Source organism: Sturnira hondurensis, unplaced genomic scaffold (genome assembly GCF_014824575.4).
Source record: "Sturnira hondurensis isolate 20B ecotype Veracruz unplaced genomic scaffold, ASM1482457v3 Scaffold0001872, whole genome shotgun sequence".
NCBI classification, from domain to species: domain Eukaryota; kingdom Metazoa; phylum Chordata; class Mammalia; order Chiroptera; family Phyllostomidae; genus Sturnira; species Sturnira hondurensis.
Window position 1 is genome coordinate 22,651,101 of NW_028074503.1, and position 17,384 is coordinate 22,668,484.

At 42.7% G+C, this 17,384-nt stretch overlaps 1 protein-coding gene and 1 long non-coding RNA gene across 3 annotated transcripts in view; one reads left to right on the forward strand and one right to left on the reverse strand.

Moving 5' to 3' along the window:
• SMAD2 (SMAD family member 2) overlaps positions 1 to 6,668 on the reverse strand; it is a 78,003-nt gene extending 71,335 nt beyond the window's left edge. Inside the window, exons 1-2 of one of the 2 annotated variants that reach the window (XM_037033953.1) lie at positions 6,578 to 6,668; positions 6,158 to 6,241 (exon numbers count right to left, since the gene is read on the reverse strand). The gene's annotated coding sequence lies outside the window, so the exon portion shown is untranslated. Of the gene's footprint in view, positions 1 to 6,157; positions 6,242 to 6,522; positions 6,544 to 6,577 lie in introns of those variants that run through there. The other variant, XM_037033959.1, reaches the window with a different exon arrangement.
• Positions 6,669 to 14,817: 8,149 nt separating this feature from the next.
• Positions 14,818 to 15,887, forward strand: LOC118980421 (uncharacterized). Its single transcript, XR_005065105.1, has 3 exons — positions 14,818 to 15,321; positions 15,420 to 15,566; positions 15,852 to 15,887. It is a non-coding gene; the product is annotated as an uncharacterized LOC118980421 (long non-coding RNA).
• Positions 15,888 to 17,384: the final 1,497 nt, after the last annotated feature.

A 17,384-nucleotide genomic window follows, 5' to 3' on the forward strand; every position in this document is an offset into this window, starting at 1 on the left:
TTTACTTGAGTTATATTCCTTTTACGTTTCCTGAGTAGAATCTACAATTCTATAATCAGCTTGTAAACATAAACTTAAAATACTGGTTATCACCCCCGGATTATGAAAAAGCATCCATTCATCAGGAGACTACACAGGTCCAGACTGAAATCAGCACAGATATTCAGTACTCCACTCGCCCTTCAAATTCCTGGGTCTGTCTTGATCCTCTGCTGAGCAACAGCTCACACCCAGGTCAGATGTATATGGTGCAATCAAAGCAAAGTCTGCTAGCACTGTCCAAAGGAACCTTCTATTAGATTAAAATTAATTCAAGTTAATAAGATTCATTTCCTCAGTCACAGGTGCTGTAATTCAACTGCTAAACTGCCACATTTGGCCAGTGGCTACCATATTGGACTGCACAGTCTACAGCAACCATTTTTCCTTAAGATCTATTATTCCTTAATGGAGCTTCCCAGGCTTCCTGGGGGTAAGAATGACAGAAAAACTAAGCAGGCAGGGCTTCAGCACCCATCCATTCTTCTTGCATTTTGAGGTTCTGCCTGTTATTTTGTTGTTTCATTTTTTACGAGCCTTATCAATGCTGTTCTGTGCATAGGTGGGTGTTGCGTGTATACGTTCGCGCATGGTTTAAGTTTGAATAGTGATTTAGAGCAGAAATGGTCAATGCACAAACCTCAGGCTAAAGCTGGACCCTCCTCATACTTAAAACAATTTATTTTTTAAAACGTTTAATTGGCCAGTTTACATGAACTATATAGCCTAGCCACCTGTCTATAAAGTAAAACCTGGGGGGAAAAACTTGGTCTAAACTTGGAAAATTTGCATTCACTGCCACAGATAGAGCATCTTTTAAAAAAAGTTTCCATAGTTCATTCAAATCAAGGGAGAAAGCTCATTGGTGTAGCTTCCACTGCACCATTTATCAGGAGTTCATTCTGTGAACTTTGCAAATCAGACTCACCGCCCCACATTGTGTAATGAAGGATGTGATTAAGAAGGAGCGTTTCCTTAATATTCACAATTCCTTAACCACTATCTCTCTAAAGAATTTCTGGAAGAAGCTGAAGCAGCATATGCGAATTTACTTTAAACACAGGCAAATTACCAGACCACAGATTTACTATGCTACTTCCTCAGATTGTTTTTTGAATTAAAAACGCGAACTTCCAGTGGCTCCTGAAGATTCTTCTTCTTCTCTACGGAGTACATTGAACATGAAACTACACCCTTGCCCCCCAAAGGGATGGGAGACAGGGTAGGGCACTGTGCATTATTCAAAGAAATGCAGGTTTTCAAGTGCAAACTGGATGTGTGTACTGAACGGACTGCAACTAAAGCCTACACTTACTTTCCACTGCTCTAGTCTTGAGGCCAAAGTAATTTCAGTTTTTGAAAAATTATAGAACCACCTGGAAGAATTAGTGACAATTTCATAGGAAACTCACACAGTTTAATAAGAATGAATCATTTCAGGATCTGTTTTCTTACGAGTACAAACCTAAACACATTAATTTACCGAATACCTATCCTATCTGTAGGTTCACTACATCTAAAAAGAGCCCCTGGGCGAAAGGAGAACCACTCAGACCCTAGAATGTTAAGTTTAAGTCACAGAATTACCCACGTATCTCTGTCCATCTGACTAGACCAGAGGCAGTGTCTAAATCTACCCGGCTTGGCAAAATTATATTGTTCATACACGAAATTACTAAAATTGAAGCTAAGAGCTATCCTGGAGATATATATCCAGAATCACTATTGAAATATGTCCTAACTGACTACCTCACAATTATACGAATCTAAAAATGCTCAAAACTGACAAAAGACAAGCAATAAGCCTCTGTGCATTTTTAAAGGGGAAAAAAAAACTTGATTACTTTTGTACTACTGGTTTAAAAAAATCGTGTTTTTTTAAAATATAGTCAAGGCTATTACTATGTCACCAATTAGTATTTGATGGAGTTGGTAATTTAGAAAGTAACAGTGAGGTAGGAAGGAGGAAGATCCAAAAAATGTATTAAAGTTAATATTGGGTAGAAGTCACATATAAGAGGCAGCCCTCAACACACAGATTAGCCAAATGTCTACATTAGTTTGGCCCCCGGAAATCTCTAACATACTCTATCTCAAACACTGAGTGAAAAGTTTTACATGACACCCTTGCAGAATGACAAAAAGAATTAACTCTGAAGAAAACGTGTGGGATGGGGTGCTAGGCCATTCAGATCACCGTCCTGTACTACCGGAGCTTAGGGTGAAAGGCATTTCAGTCAGTCATCGTGGTGCACTCAATGGCAAACCAAATGAAAAACATCTTGGTCCTAGCAGGTACATACCGTAGTTCTTCTCTGAAATAAATTATTCCGTATAGTACAATGTTCTATCCTTTTAAGAACATTTGTTCATCATCCTGAATGGTAATCTAAAGTATATTATGTAGACTGCGGCACTCTTAAAAAGACTTCCCCAAACTTGACTTAAGTTAATTGATGAACACTCATTACTACTCTTTCTGGTCTGGTCCTGCACTGAATGGTCCCGGACATGCTGGATAGGCTTTGAATGGTTGTTTCTGTGTCTTGTAGACTACCTCTACCAGGCTGTCATCTGTTTTTTCTTACAACAGTGGGAAACAGTTCCCCACCTTTCCACCTTCCATCCCCCTTAACCTCCCACTTTACTCCCAGCCTACTTGTTTCTAATCTATTGTGGACTTAGAAGCCAGGTAACTTTCCTTGCTAGAAATACCTGAAGCAAATGCCAACAGGTTCTGCATAAAGATCTCAATGGCTCTCCTATGACTAAAGCTGTAAGGTACATGGACTTGGACAATTTGACTCCCCAGGCCTTCTTTGCTTAGTGTGTGCTTCTCAAATGCTTTTTATAATAGGTCAAGGATGAGAGTGTAGACAAATCATTTGGATTAGAGAGAAAACAACCGAAACCCACAGTAATTTGCCCAATATAGTAACTGAGAAACCACTACTAGCTTAGCTCTCTCTCCAAAAGCCATGGCCTTTCCAATACATGATATTGCAACCCAATCCTTATTCTTGGTTTAGCTAACTGTTTTTACACTTTATTTCTGATGCTTTTATTGAAATCTAACTGATTCAAGTTTGCTTTCTTCCCCTAACCAATTTCTATAACTAAAGAACAATGGATAAACAAACTAAGGCCAAATTAAGCTTAGCTTTACAAGGGTTCATCTGCTCAGCAACAAATGTTTGTGAAACACAGGCCATATCTTCAGTTTGTATGGACTGTGCAAAAATGGTGGTGAGTTTCTGCCCCCCACACATTGACAGCTCCCAGTGACACTGTGAGTTAACACTTGACAACCCTCATGCTGTCCTCTACATTATGGAAAGCAATGCAAGCATATTTTAGAAATTGGCTCAGTAATGCATTACGTGCTCCCTCAATTTGCAAAACATGATTTTTTTTTTTTTACTCTCAACACTGGAAGACAGGGCAAGAGATAGGAGGAGCTTCTACTTCTCTAATCTCATTAAGGGACGTGGGTATACTGGTTCCTTGTTAGATACCTTATTGCCTAGTCCAGGGCCTGACACACATCAAAGACTGTTTTATTTGTTGAGTAAGTAAATAACTTGCACTTATTGAACCAGTGCAAGTTATCTGTTGAATAAACATTTGACCTCTCCTGAACTGGTTCTGAAATTTTCTTTCACATTTTCTGACATACCCTTGCAATACCTAGTGGAAAACATCTTTCCTCTTACAGAAACTAAGCTTAAAAATGGCTCTTCTACTCCCATCATGAGACCCAAGGAATCCAAGACACGCATGCCCCTCTCTATCTTCTAAAAATGACTTCTGTCCCAAGAATATGAATAAACCTCCATCTGCCAGAATGCACTAAATACAGCTTTTATATACATTACAAATACACCTGCATTAAAAAGTGCTACAAACAAGTCCTTTGGAGTCGTACAATATAAAACCGGTAGAATCAAAACCAAACAATAAAAGAAAAACATTCAGACCTTTATAAAAACCACACCTGAAAATATTTGTGAAATGTAAAAATTCAATAGGTCTATGATCAGCAGCTTATACAGCTAAATGAGTGTTTTTCACTCACGTCTTCCCCCAAAATAACAAGATTAGAGCAACATAATTCTAATACTTACAAAATGAATACGAAAAGGACTTTTGCCATTCTTGCAGCAGAAACAACTTTTGTTTCAATTAAAGAGATTTCTGCTTAAATACACAAAACCATCCCCAAATTCCTTCTTCAGAGTTAAAACACACACCAAGCCTGACAAGCCACAAACAACAGGAAATTGCCCTGCAGTTTCTCACAAGACTACTATTTCACGAACCTTACAGACTGTGTAGAAATCTGACCACTTATGACTAGGTACAGATAAGTCACAACCTTGAAAAATCTAACTTTTGTTGAACATGTACAATGTTAAATCACTTTGGAAGGTATAGCATATAAAAACAAGCTCTAATTTCTTATTAAAACAAGCCAGGAAATTGGTATTTCCAATCACTTACATTAATTACTTTCAAGTCAATTAATTGTAACATTAAGGGTATAAGTGGGTACTCACCTTAAAAATGCCCACAAGACCTGAACTATTCTTATTTTCTACCACAACTAATTCTACAGCAAACACTAAGGAACTTTAATTTTTAAATCGGTGCTACTTTCTAAATTGAATGTAAATGTTTGCTAAATGATCTTTTCATGGAGAAAATTCTATGGATATCCTGTAGGGTTTTCTTTTTGTTTTTTTTTTTTGCTGAATGGTTTTCTTAAGGCAAATAAGAAAATCCTCAAACTATGATACACTTATGAGTCCATTTTACATTACTTCTCCAATCTATGTTACAGTTGCGTATTTATTTATTCACATTAAAACTCCTCAAACTCTTAACTAACTGGCTTACACTACCATGTCAGAAAAACATTCTTTAAAGCAGATGACAGCTAGAATAACAAATGCATTTACAGAGTAACAGCAAATTTATTATCTTATTAGGCTCAAGTAAAACATCCTTACAATCAGTGGTACATGTTCAATTCATATGAAATCAGAAGAGAGGAAATGAAAAGAAACTAAGATTACAGAATCATTCAGAACTAAAGTTAATTCAAATTTCAAGGGTCACTTTTGAAAAGGTGAAATTATCCCAAGGAAGTCTGCGTGATCACTTATTAACAATTACCTTACATGTGTCATTTAAAAATTTAAAACACCAAAATTTAGGATAGCTCAAACTGTAACAAGCAAGATATGACAGAAAATGCTAGTTCCAAATTCATTTTGACCTGGAGATTTTTTTTTTTTAAATAAAGGTTTAGTGGACAACAAACCGGTAGTATTTAGTTATCTAAAGGGTCAAAAGGAAGGAATAACAAAACCAACCTAGGAATTGTTTTTCCTTTGTTTAGAATTAAAAAAAAAAAAACCATTAACCACATAAGGATTAAGTTTAAGTAAAAGACAAAAATACCCAATCCAAGGACAGTATCCCTGGAGAGAAAACAATTAAAGCTGCAGTTTGGAAACCAAGTTTGAAATACGTGAAATCAATTAGCGTGCTCTCTAAAGATGTGTGATAAAACCTAATAGGCTCCACTCAGAGCAACTTTCACGAGGAGAGAAGGATCTCAACAGAGTAACAGCCGTATACATGCTTGTGTGAGAGGACACACAAGCACTTCAAAACTCCAAGGATATAATGGTTAACAAAGGTTACGGGACCAAAAGTGATGGGGGGGGGGACTAAAAAAAAAAAGTGGAAGCCAAGTATCGCATGCTCCTAACACTGTTTCTCAACCACTCCCGAAACAAGAGCTCTGTCCCTCCGGCTTTGAAAATCAGAATTACAAACTTACCAACTGTGTTCGAGACAGAGGGGAAAAGCCGCAGCGAACCCCCAGGCCAGGTAGGAGGCACTCCGGTTGCCGACCCATTCCCTTCCGCCAGCCCAAACGGCCTCCTGTTCCCGTACCCCGAGGGCCGGGAGCACGGCTCCCCCGACCTCGCCACACCCCAGTCACCAGCCCCCAGCCCGGGTGGCCAGGAGGCGCAGCGAGCCTCACTGACCAGAGCCCAGCACAAACACACCCCTAGCCCCCAGGGCCCGCCGGGCGTTTCAGCTTTACCTGGACCAAGGCTCCGGGTCCCGCCCCGCCAGAGCCGGGGGTCCGGGACCTTTTGTTCCTTCCTCTTCCGAATGGGATGAGGGGCTGGGAGGGGAGAAGGGAATGGGAGATTGGAGGCGGAACTGAAAACACTCTCGCGGCCGCCCGGCCTCCCGCCCCGCCTCCTCCACCCAGTGCCCAGCCCGCGGCCCCGGCGCACGAGGAGGGGGCGCGGGCCCGGCCGCCGCCCGCGGGAAGGAGGGGGTGGGGACGCGCGTCCCGCCGCCACCGCCCCTCCTCCCCTCAGGCGCGCGCCCGCATCCCCCCCCCCCAACCGCCGGCCGCCCGGACCACGGAGCTCTCCCCCGCCGCGCCCGCCGGCCCACCTCCGCTTCCGCCCTGCGCCCTCCGCCACCCGCCGCAGCGGCGCGGCGCACCCACCTCTGGGTGGCTCGCTCGGAGATCACTAGCTGCTGGCTAGGAGCTGCTTCTCCGATGCCGCGGCCGTGCTGTAGACCCGCCTCCCACCCCGGACCGCGAGCCCCGCCGATTCGCCGGCGCAGCCCCGAAGCTGGCACCCTGCCGCCCGCTGATTGGCGCCCCCGGCCGCCCGTTAGGGCGCGAGGCACGCCGGCCGAGCGCAGCGCTCGGCGCGCACGGAAGAGGGACCAGCGAAGGAGGGAAAAAAGGAGGCCGAGCGCCCGGGAAGGGCCAGGGCGCGAGCAGGGCTTCGAGAGTCGCGGTCACTACCTCCCCACCTCCTTTCCCTCTGGCCTGCCCTGCCCTCTCGGCCCGACCGGCGGCGCGCACAGCCAATCAGCGCGCGAGGTGCTCGGGGTGTGAGCCGCGCATCCCGGGCCTCGAATCGGAAGGGAGACGTCGCTCCCTGATTGGTCCCGCCTCCCCCGTAGAGCGTGAGGCGAGGCGCGGCCGGGACGGCGGCGCGGACGAGGTGGGGTGGGACGATCGCGGTTTCGGTTGACTTCATCTCCGGCGAGTTCACAGGAAAGACTCGGGGAAGGAAGGGAGAGAGAAGGAAGCACATGTGGGAAAACAGCCCCAGCGATCCCCGGTTCTTCAGTGCCTCGGCCCTGGACCCCCTCCTCGGTCTCCAGCGCCATTGGGTGGGGCCTGTTGGGGGCCACTGCTTGGCCCACCTTGTTTAGTCTAAGACGAGAGTGGACACTTGCTCATCCCCTGGGAAAACGCGGGGCCGTCCGGAGGACTGGACGAAAGAGAAGCAGAAAGATGGTTCGGCGAAGCCATGGTACTGGACCCACACTGGGCGCACCCATTTGCGAATGAGTGGGCGAGTGGGCGGGGCCCTTGTGGTGGTAAGCGGGGGCGGGGTCCGAGATGTAAATAAGTCCAGGTCTGGGATGCCAGGTGGTTTTAACCTGAATCTTGGTTCTCTCCGATTAAAAAAAAAATGTTGTTAATACTGCATGGTGTGAAAGATCCTTGTGAAGATTAAAACATAAGCACGATGCCCCTTAATTACTGGATTACCTTCTCCATTTTTCCGCTGCTCAGGTGACTTGGTAAGCCCCCAATATCAGCGCAAGACCCTAATTAAGCTGATCACTGCCCAAAATTGGTTGGGGGCATAACTGCACTCGGGTAACTTAGCTTTTACCTTAAGAACACTCAAGTCTCTTGAAATATTGAACTCGATTAATCAACCACATCAGGTATTTATTAAGCACTTACTATATACTATGTTAGACAGGGAGCACCATAAAACTAAAGTCGAAAAGAAAGTTAGGTCTCACACAGGTAGTTGGTGGCAGAAACGACAATTTTGGCTCCCTGTTCAGCACTCAATCTCATACTCCTTACTTCATTTCACTGGGGACTTAAACAAGCAGGAAAGGGGCGCTAACAATACGAGTAAGTAAACAGGAAGTACCAAGTGACCATTTCAAACAGTAAGAGTTCTTGAAGTATAATCTTTTCAGAAATGAAGGCTTGCTTCCCTGAGGAAGGGGTCTTCTGGAGAGATTTATTTGGCCATTCCCTGAATCTCACAGGTTTTCCAGATGTCCTTTCAAAATTTCCTTCATTTCTGTCCTCAAACAGAAGTACTTTTCTCGTGGAAAGGTTGTGATGAAGAGCATGGATCCTGGAGGTAGGCAAATTGTAGTTTTGAATTCAGATCTGTTCATAACTGTGATCTTTGGCAAATGGAACTCACCTGCAATGACAGCTATTCTAATATAGTTACACAATGATTAAATAAAATAATATCAAAGTGAATAGCAGCACAGGGCTTTGAAGTTAAAAGAAAATCAATCGTAGTTAATATTTTCATCCCTTCAGTTGCCTGTGTTTACTTATGCTAAGTTGAGACTACTCAGCAGCAATTCTTCAAAAGTTGATCTCCAAGGTTTTCGTCTGTTGTCAGTTTAGAGGCAGCTCTACTCACTCTTTTTAAAAATAGCTTGTGAAGGAGACCCAGGACACCTGATGGAACTTTCCCACCTCCTGAGCCTCTGCTGCCACATCCCAGAGCCACCCCAGAGGGTGGTCTAGGACAGGGATGTTAAACTCCCTTTCAGGGGCCACATCAGCCTCGAGGTTGCCTTCAAAGGGCTGGGTGTGATTTTAGGACTGTATGAATGTAACTACTCCTTAACAGTTAAATGAGAGCTCAGCGCTGCTGCCTGGTAGAAACAAGGTGCGAGGCCAGATAAAATAAGGTGGAGGGCCTGATTTGGCCCGTGGGCCTTGTATTTGCCACCTGTGAGCCAGGGCAAAGGCTCTTCAATTTAGAAGTAGGAATCCTGCTTCTGGTTTTTGTCTTCCTGCTGACACAAGCCAACCATTTTAATATGAAATGCCCTGTGAGAAAATACCCTGTGAGTCACACAAATATTTTCTCCTGGGTGACCAGAGTGTACATTTATTTGGGCATCCATCTGGGGAAGTAGAGATAGAAACAAAAGCAGGGCCGGCTGGGATTCCAGAAGAACCTGCTATGGGAATTAGGTACTTTGAAGGGTACAGTAATCCAATGGATGATATGCTTGAGGTTTAAGACCATCTGTACAAAGCATCAGACTTTGGGTCCCTAACTCTTCCATTTAGGAAGCCTTTCAGGATCTCTAATCTCTAATTGAGGGGAGAGAAGGTGGGGCAATCTAGCTACCCATGCAGTCCCCAAAGGGCTTAGAAATTGGAACATGCCTACTGTCCCCTCTGATAGAAATGCATCTAAACCAAAGTGGGTCAAGAAGCGAAATTGAAGGCAGATGGAGCAGGGATTGCTGGGGGAGCAATCAACTTGGAAATTGACTAGGGTACCTCAAGACATATCATCATTAATCCCTGTTGCATAAATTATATTAAATGTGTCTTATTTGGTAGGTCAGTGGACACTAGTTTAACCCTTCATTATTTATGACCCTGCAAAATCAATGAAATTAAAAACTCAGAATCAATTTAAAAGTAGGTAAATGTACCAGAAAGACATGTTTAAAGAGTGGTAATCATGGTTGCTTCTGGCAAGAGAACCTAGAAGTCATGAGTGGAAAACTTAAATTTCCTTATTACTTCCTCTGTAGCTAGAGTTTTAAAAATATTTACCCTTGTGTTGATTTTTCAAAAGACACGGCTCACAGTTCATTCCTCTCTTACCAGGTCTAGAAAGCCCTTCCTGGTTACTCCAGCCAGAAGGATATCACTCACCTATGAATTTTCTGTCGTGGTCAGAATGATACATGAGTACCTATCATGACTTCTCTTTGATTAATCTTGATCTGTTGGTTTAGTCTTGAGCAGTTTTGTAGCTTCTGCTGTATGTATGTTTTGCCTACATTCCAGAAGGGTAAGGAAAATATCTCATTCTCAGTTGTCTTCCCACACCCTTACCAAAATACAATCATTGAAGAAAAGTGCCGTACAGCACTTGCAGAGCAGCAGAATGCCGTGTGTGCCGTAGGTCTGCAAGCATCCTACACAGCTTTGCCCTGTCCTTCAGTTTGCAGTCACAGCTGTACAGCTATACAGCATCTCTTCGACATCTGATCTCTATACTTGCTCATCATGGTAGAGCTAAGTTGAGATGAACATTAGTACAGCTTAAGGAAAGATCCAGCTACTTGCACCTGAAAGGACACTGACTGCAGGAGATAATCTAAGTAAAAATTGCAAAGAGTGAAAATATGGTGTTACTTTTGTTATAAGTAATAATAGGAAAAATTCAACACCAGCTGGATTTTTATCTCAATACAATGAAGTTTTATGTTTTGAATGAACTTACATTAAAGATGTCACACCTGCCTCTGTACACACATGCACATACAAACTCACATGCTATTTTTTGTTAAAAGTGAAAACTGACATCTGATGGAGATGAGAATAAAGCATGTACAAGAAAAAAGAATTGAATCTAGCAAGTGTTTATCAGGTATCTGTTATGACCGATCATAAAAGCATTGGTTGGTCATGATGGAAAATTCTCATTCTATGGCCAAAATCACTCAGAAAAAAAAACATACAGATAAGGTTTTCAGAATTCAAAGAGAGAAGTCGGCTCTGGTTGAGAAAAAATAGGTGGTGAAAATAAGTTATATTTCTCATTATTCTCCAGACAGCTGATAATATTATATTTCTTGGCTATACGTTTAAAGGCATAACTGATCACTGGATCAATTGATCACTGGATAGCTAATCCGATGAATGTTTGAATATGACTTGGAGTGTCACAATGCCAGTGCAATGAGTACTCCCCTAAAGGTGTTTAAATATCTAAGATCTATATATTTGGTAGGAAGTAGGCCACTATCTCACCCCTAAAAGAACAGATGCACAAATTATCTAAAGTCCTGTTGTGAGGGGCATAATTTGTAGTCATATGTCAACAATAGGACCTTATGCCTTGTTTATAATTGCCTGTGTGTGACAATGTTGTCTGAGCCAGGCTGCTGGTAGGCAGGATAAGTTTGTGAAAGTATAAAACTCTTGGGAAATTTCAAGCATATTAGCATAATTGTTCTGATGAAGACTGGAGAGCTTATTTAACATAACTAACTAGAGTAGACAATAGATGCATAATCATTGTCCTAATGATTGAATTAATGAGCCCCAATTGTTTGTTCTTACTGTAAACAGTCCTCAGTTATGAAAAAGACATTTTGCTAAAGGAGTCTGACAATTGTGTTAGCTGGTGAATGGCCAGACTCTAATTAATGGTGGGAGAGAGCCAATTACTACTGGGTCCTAAGGATTTCAACGGTGTATTTCAAGGAGTGAATTACATAGCTACGAGGAGGTTTCATATCAGCTCCTCCTTGCTTTCAAACAATCGTGAAGCTTGGTCAATACTCTTATTTTGGAGCTAAGGAAAGCAAGGACCAGGCTTCTCCCAAGTTCTGTGGCCGTTTAGTGTCAGGGATTGTACACATAGTGGCTACCTTTTCTCCTCTGGCACTGCTCACTAACACTTCTGCCTGTTCCTGCTCTGCACCCCCTTCCCTGCCTTTGCTCCTTCTTCAATCACCCTGCTCCCATTACTTTCCATGCATATGTCCTAATCAGCTACTTCATAGTCAAGGGCAAATTTCCCATCCACACATCCCTCAACGCTAGACAATACATCTGTCTCCAGAGGCATCCTTCCAGTGACTTTTTATGGAAGGAAGTCCTGATCCTCTTTTTGGAGCACGCTTCTACCTATTCTCTGTCCCTTTGACCACCTCGTCTGGATTAGCATCCCTACACATATATCAGTCACACTATCATGTTACCGTTTACATTTTTTCTTTAAAACTGTTGTCACTATTTGGAACTATCATGCTCATTAATTTCTGTGCTGATTTAACATTTGTTACAACTCCCCCACTGAATGTAGGCCCAGCAAGAGCAAAAAATACATCTGTTTTGTTCACCATAGTATCTCTAATTCAAATGTACATGGAGGCACTCAGGAAATTTTTTGTGAATGGATGGATCATTTTTACTTAAGTTCACTCAGACTCATCATCTCCTCTTTTTCCATTTGGGTGTATCTCAGCCCATTTCCCCAGAAAACAGAGCCTGATGCAAGGATTAAGTGCTGATGCTTTGCTTAGGAGGTATTGTCCCAAAGTGGCAACAGCAAGGGAAAAGGCTAGGAGGAATGGGGAGCCATGCATGGTGATACATTAACATGATACCTAGTGCTTAATGATAAGCCTTGAAGAGAAACTGCAAGTTTCTTAACAGGCGCAATTCCTTGGCCATACAGGACATCTTCATATAGACAATATGGAATGATCATACCTTGAAACAATTCAAGCAAGTGAGGGACTCTATGTCCCCCATCTCCTGTTGGTCAAAGATTGTCCCACAGAAAGCTAACTTTCCCACACTGCCCAGTTGTGCTATCTATACGCTTTGATAGCCGCTGGAAAGCAAGTGCCCTGCCCTAGGTTCCGGAAGTGATGGGAGGAAACTGTGGGCCTGTGGCTGGTCAGCCTCCAACAGTCAAACTGCAAGGACTTAACTAAGTCCCTCATGGTGGAAGCTGAAACAGAGCAAACGGCCAAGGGTCCCAGAGTTGCTGAGGCCCGGAAAATCTGAGAAGACACATAAACTGAACCGATATAGAGTAATTGTTACCACAGCAAAGGTAGGGCCAGGTCTATGCTAATTAAATTTTAGTTGAATGAATGAATGCATGCGTAAATGGCATTACCATATACTGAGTGACTTAGGCTGAAAACCTGGAGTCATCCATGATCTACCTTTCTACCTTCATTTCTATGTACTGAAATGAGGACAAAATTCTTCTTGGCTCTACCTCCATTATCTGTGACATGTCTCAGATCCAATGCCTCCTCTCCAAGCTCACCGCCTCGATTCAGACCTTTGTCATCTTCCATTGGAGTTACTGCTATGGCTACTTAACTAGTCTTCTTGTATCCAGTCTTCCTCCCCTCCAATTCAGTCTTCTCCCTGCTGCCAGGACTTTTTAAATAGCATATTCTCTAATTACAAATCTGAAGTCACTATCTTGATTAAATTGACCATTTTTCTGTGCTTTTTTTTTTTCAAGGTAAAATTGAAGCTCTTCAGCATGCAATAAAGGTCCTTCCTGAGCTGTCCCAGGCTAGTCTCATTAGCTTTACACCTCACCACTCCCCACCTTATTCCTTCTACCCCAGCCAGACTGAACTCCTGGCAGTTTTCCCAGTACACCATGCTCCTTCATCCCCAAGAGCACAGGGCTATGCTGTGCTCTTTGTTCTGCCTGAAAGGCGTTTGTGCCTGATGAACCTCTACTCACATAACCCCATTCATGCATGCATCCATCCACCCACCCACCACCTACCCACCCATCCAGTATTCATTGTAGTAGCTAGGGTTCTCAGTGGCAAGCAACAGAAGACACTGATGTTACTGACCTAGGAGAAGGGAATTTGTTGAAAAGATATGGGGAGGCTGACACAATTGCTGAGAAGGCTGCAGAAATAGGCTCAGACAACAAGGAAAAACAAGGAAGTCTGGGCAGCACTACAGCCCATTGAGGGAGGTGTCTATCGCTGCCACCACCATTCAGTGCAGGATGCCTCCATTTACACTTCCCCTTCAGTGGCATGGACACTGGTACCACCTACCACTGACAGTCCCAGCACTGTTGCTCTTGGAAACCAGATGCCACTGCAGTATCTGTCATTGTCACCAGGATGGATTCTCCACCAAACCTATTTTGCGTGATCACAGTTGCCTCTCTGAAGCTGGGGGAGATGTACCAGTTTCACCAAGTTCAGCACTTGTTTCTTGCTATGGTTGCAAGTAGGGCTGGGAAAATAAGGAGCTGACATTTTTTTTGGCTTCTACATTGCAATTGGGATCTACTTCTCAACAGTAATCACTAGATTACCACAAAGTCAAGGGGGTCAGATGCTGGGAACCCTCGAATGACAAATGTCTACTACTTCTCAAATTTGTTCAACAAGCACATTGTGCATTTACCTGTGCCAGGTTCTCTTTAAGGCACTAGGGGTACAAGAATGAACAAGGTGACCACTTCAGACCCAGTGGTCTATCTGTGGTCAGAAAAAAAAATGTTGGCAAGGACATAGAGAAATTGATGGGAAGAATGTAAAATGGTGCATTCACTTTGGAAAACAGGCTGGCAGTTTCCAAAAGGTTAAACAGAGTAACCTATGATTCAGTAATTCCATTTGTAGGTATACACCCAAGGGAAATGACAATACATGTCCATTCAAAATCTTGAACACAATCTTCACAAGAGCGTTGTTCATAATAGCCCAGAGTGGAAACAACTCAAATGCCCATCAGCTGATGAATGGACAGATTGTGGTGTATTCATACAATGGGATATTATTTGGCCGTGAAAAGGAATGAAGTTCTGAAACTTGCCACCACATGGATGAATCTTGAAAACATGAAAGAAGCCAGTCACAAAAGGCCACGCACTGTAAGGTTCCACTTACGTGAAACATCCAGAATAGGCAAATCTGTAAGGATAGAAAGTAGGTTAGTGGTAGCTAAGTCTGGCAGTGAAGGAGGGCTGGATGCAGATTGGCTGCTAATGGGTACAGGATTTCTTTCCACAGTAATAAAAGTGTTATAAAATTATCTTGTGATGATTGTATAAATCTGTGAATATACTAAAAACCATTGGATTGTATACTTTAAATAGATAAGTTGTGTGGTATGTGGATTATGTCTCAATAAAGCTGTTTTTAAGAAATGAATTGATAGAAAAGGCTCCCTTTCCTCAAGGAGATGAGGTACTTGTGGAACAGCAAACAATTAACGAGAAAACAATAGACTGCAGTTTATGGGAAGCCTCCTCCTCATTCCTGCCTCTTCTGTGTTTATTCCTCAGGAGGGAATAGGTCCCCTCCTTCCTGTCACAGCAGTTATCATACCTCTTTACTGACTTTCTCTGAAAGGTGACATCCTTGAGTTCAGTCTGTAGCTTTGAAACTTTGAATAATGGGGGCTAGATGCAGAGCCTGGCATAGAGCAAGCTTACAACAGTTGTTTGTTAGATGGTGAATAAATAACAGAGGCTGGACTAGAACACGGGTCTCCTAAACCCCAGATCAGCACCCCTTCCAACTATGCCAACCACACTGGTGCCTGGAATGAAGACTCTTCAAATCTGACAGCCAGCTGGAGAGAAGTCTACACTAAAACAATCTTGTTTTCTAGAAACTGTCAGTTTCCAGGTACGTGTTTATGTTTTACACTATAAATGTGATTTTGCTGTTTCCTCCCTAATTATGCTATGTCCTTTGAATAATCTTTCCACTCACCTCATTTACAGCTCCCTCCCTGGAGTTCATCAGAGAGCATCAGCTTTGCTGGCATCTTTAGCATCTTCTCACTGTGACTTCTCACCCATCAGCTAGTCAGCACCGAGTGGGACGCCTTGGCCTCTGCACGTAGGATTTCCAAGGCCCAGATGTCAGAAGTTTGGCTTTCACTTACCAAGAAGTATCATGTAGAACTATTATAAGAAAAGATTATTTTAAAAAGTAATTTTTTCACAGCCTGTTGAAATATAACTTTATAACAAGTGTGCTGTACTGTTTCTTAAATATTTTATTTATTTTTAGAGAGAGGGGAAAGGAGGGAGAAAGGGAGAGAAACATCAATGTGTGAGGTTGCCTCTCATATGCCCCCAACTGGGGACCTGGCCTGCAACCCAGGCACGTTCCCTGACCAGGAATCTAACCTGTAGCCTTTTGTTTTGCAGGCTGATGCTCAATTCGCTGAGCCACCATAGCCAGGGCCTCTACTACTTTTTAAAAACAGCTTTACTGAGTGCAACCACTAAAGAAAGCAGTATGGAGTTACACCTCTGGGAATATATTCAAAGAAACCCAAGATACTAATTCAGAAGATTATATGTACCGCTGTGTTCATGTCAGTGTTGTTTGCAATAGCCAAGATTTGGAAGGAACCCAAGTGTTCATCAGTAGATGATTGGATAAAAAAGCTGTGGTACATTTACACAGTGGAATACTACATGGCTATAAAAAAAAGGAACTCTTACTTTTTGCAACAGCCTGGATACACATGGAGAGTATAATGCTAAGTAGATTAAGCCAGTCAGAGAAAGGCAAATACCATATGATTTCACTTATATGTAGAATGTAATGAACTAAATGAACTAACAAACATACTCATAGATACAGAGAGCAGACTGACAGCTGTCAGAGGGGAGGGGGTGGGGAGCCTTCAGAAAAAGGTGAAGGGATTAAGCAAAAACAAACAAACCAAAAAACCCTCATAGACAGACAACAGTGTAGTGAGTACCAGAGGGAAATTGGGCTGAGGAGGTAGGAGGGGGTGAAGGGGGAATAAATGGTGTTGCCAGGAGACTTGACATGACGTGAACACACAAGACAATATGCAGATGATGTATTGTAGAATTGTACCCCTGAAGCCTATATAATTTTGTTAACTAGTGTCACCCTAATAAATTCAATTAAAAATCATTAAAAATTAGCCCTGGCTGGTGTAGCTCAGTGGATTGAGAGTGGGCCTGCAAACCACCCAATCGCAGTTCGATTCCCAGTCAGAGCACATGCCTGGGTTGCAGGCCAGTTCCCAGCAGGGGACTCACGAGAGGCAACTATACATTGATATTTCTCTCCTTCTCTCCTTCCCTTCCCCTCTAAAGATAAATAAATAAAATAAAATAAAATAAAATAAAAAGCTTTATTGAGTTACAATTCACATACAGTTTGTCCATTTAAACTATATATTTCAATGGTTTAGTAGATCTACAATCTAATTTTAGAGCATTTTCATAAAATGTTCTAAAATAAACCTCTTTCTGTTAGCATTTGTTCTCCATTACGCCTGTCCCTTACCATGGCTCTAGCCAATCACTGATCTACTTTTTTTGCTTTTATAGATTTGCCTCATCTGGATGTTCCATAAAAATGGAATCCTACAGTGTGTGGCCTTTTACAACTGGCTTCTTTCATTTAGCAGTATGGCTAAGGCTGTTCTAAACAGTCATGTATAAGTTTCTCTAGTACTTCCTAAATTCTAACTTTATAATTTCTTCCTTCTTCTGATTGTGTCACTAAGTATTCTGCCAATCAATTTACAAGATTCTGCTAAGTTTTGACTTACTTATTTATTTACTTACTTATTTTTGTTGTTCAAGTACAGTTGTCTCCATTTTCCCACCACCACTTCCCCTACTCTGCTCACTCTCACCTCCCACCCTTAATCACGCCCCCCCTTTGGCTTTGTCCATGGACCCTTTATATGT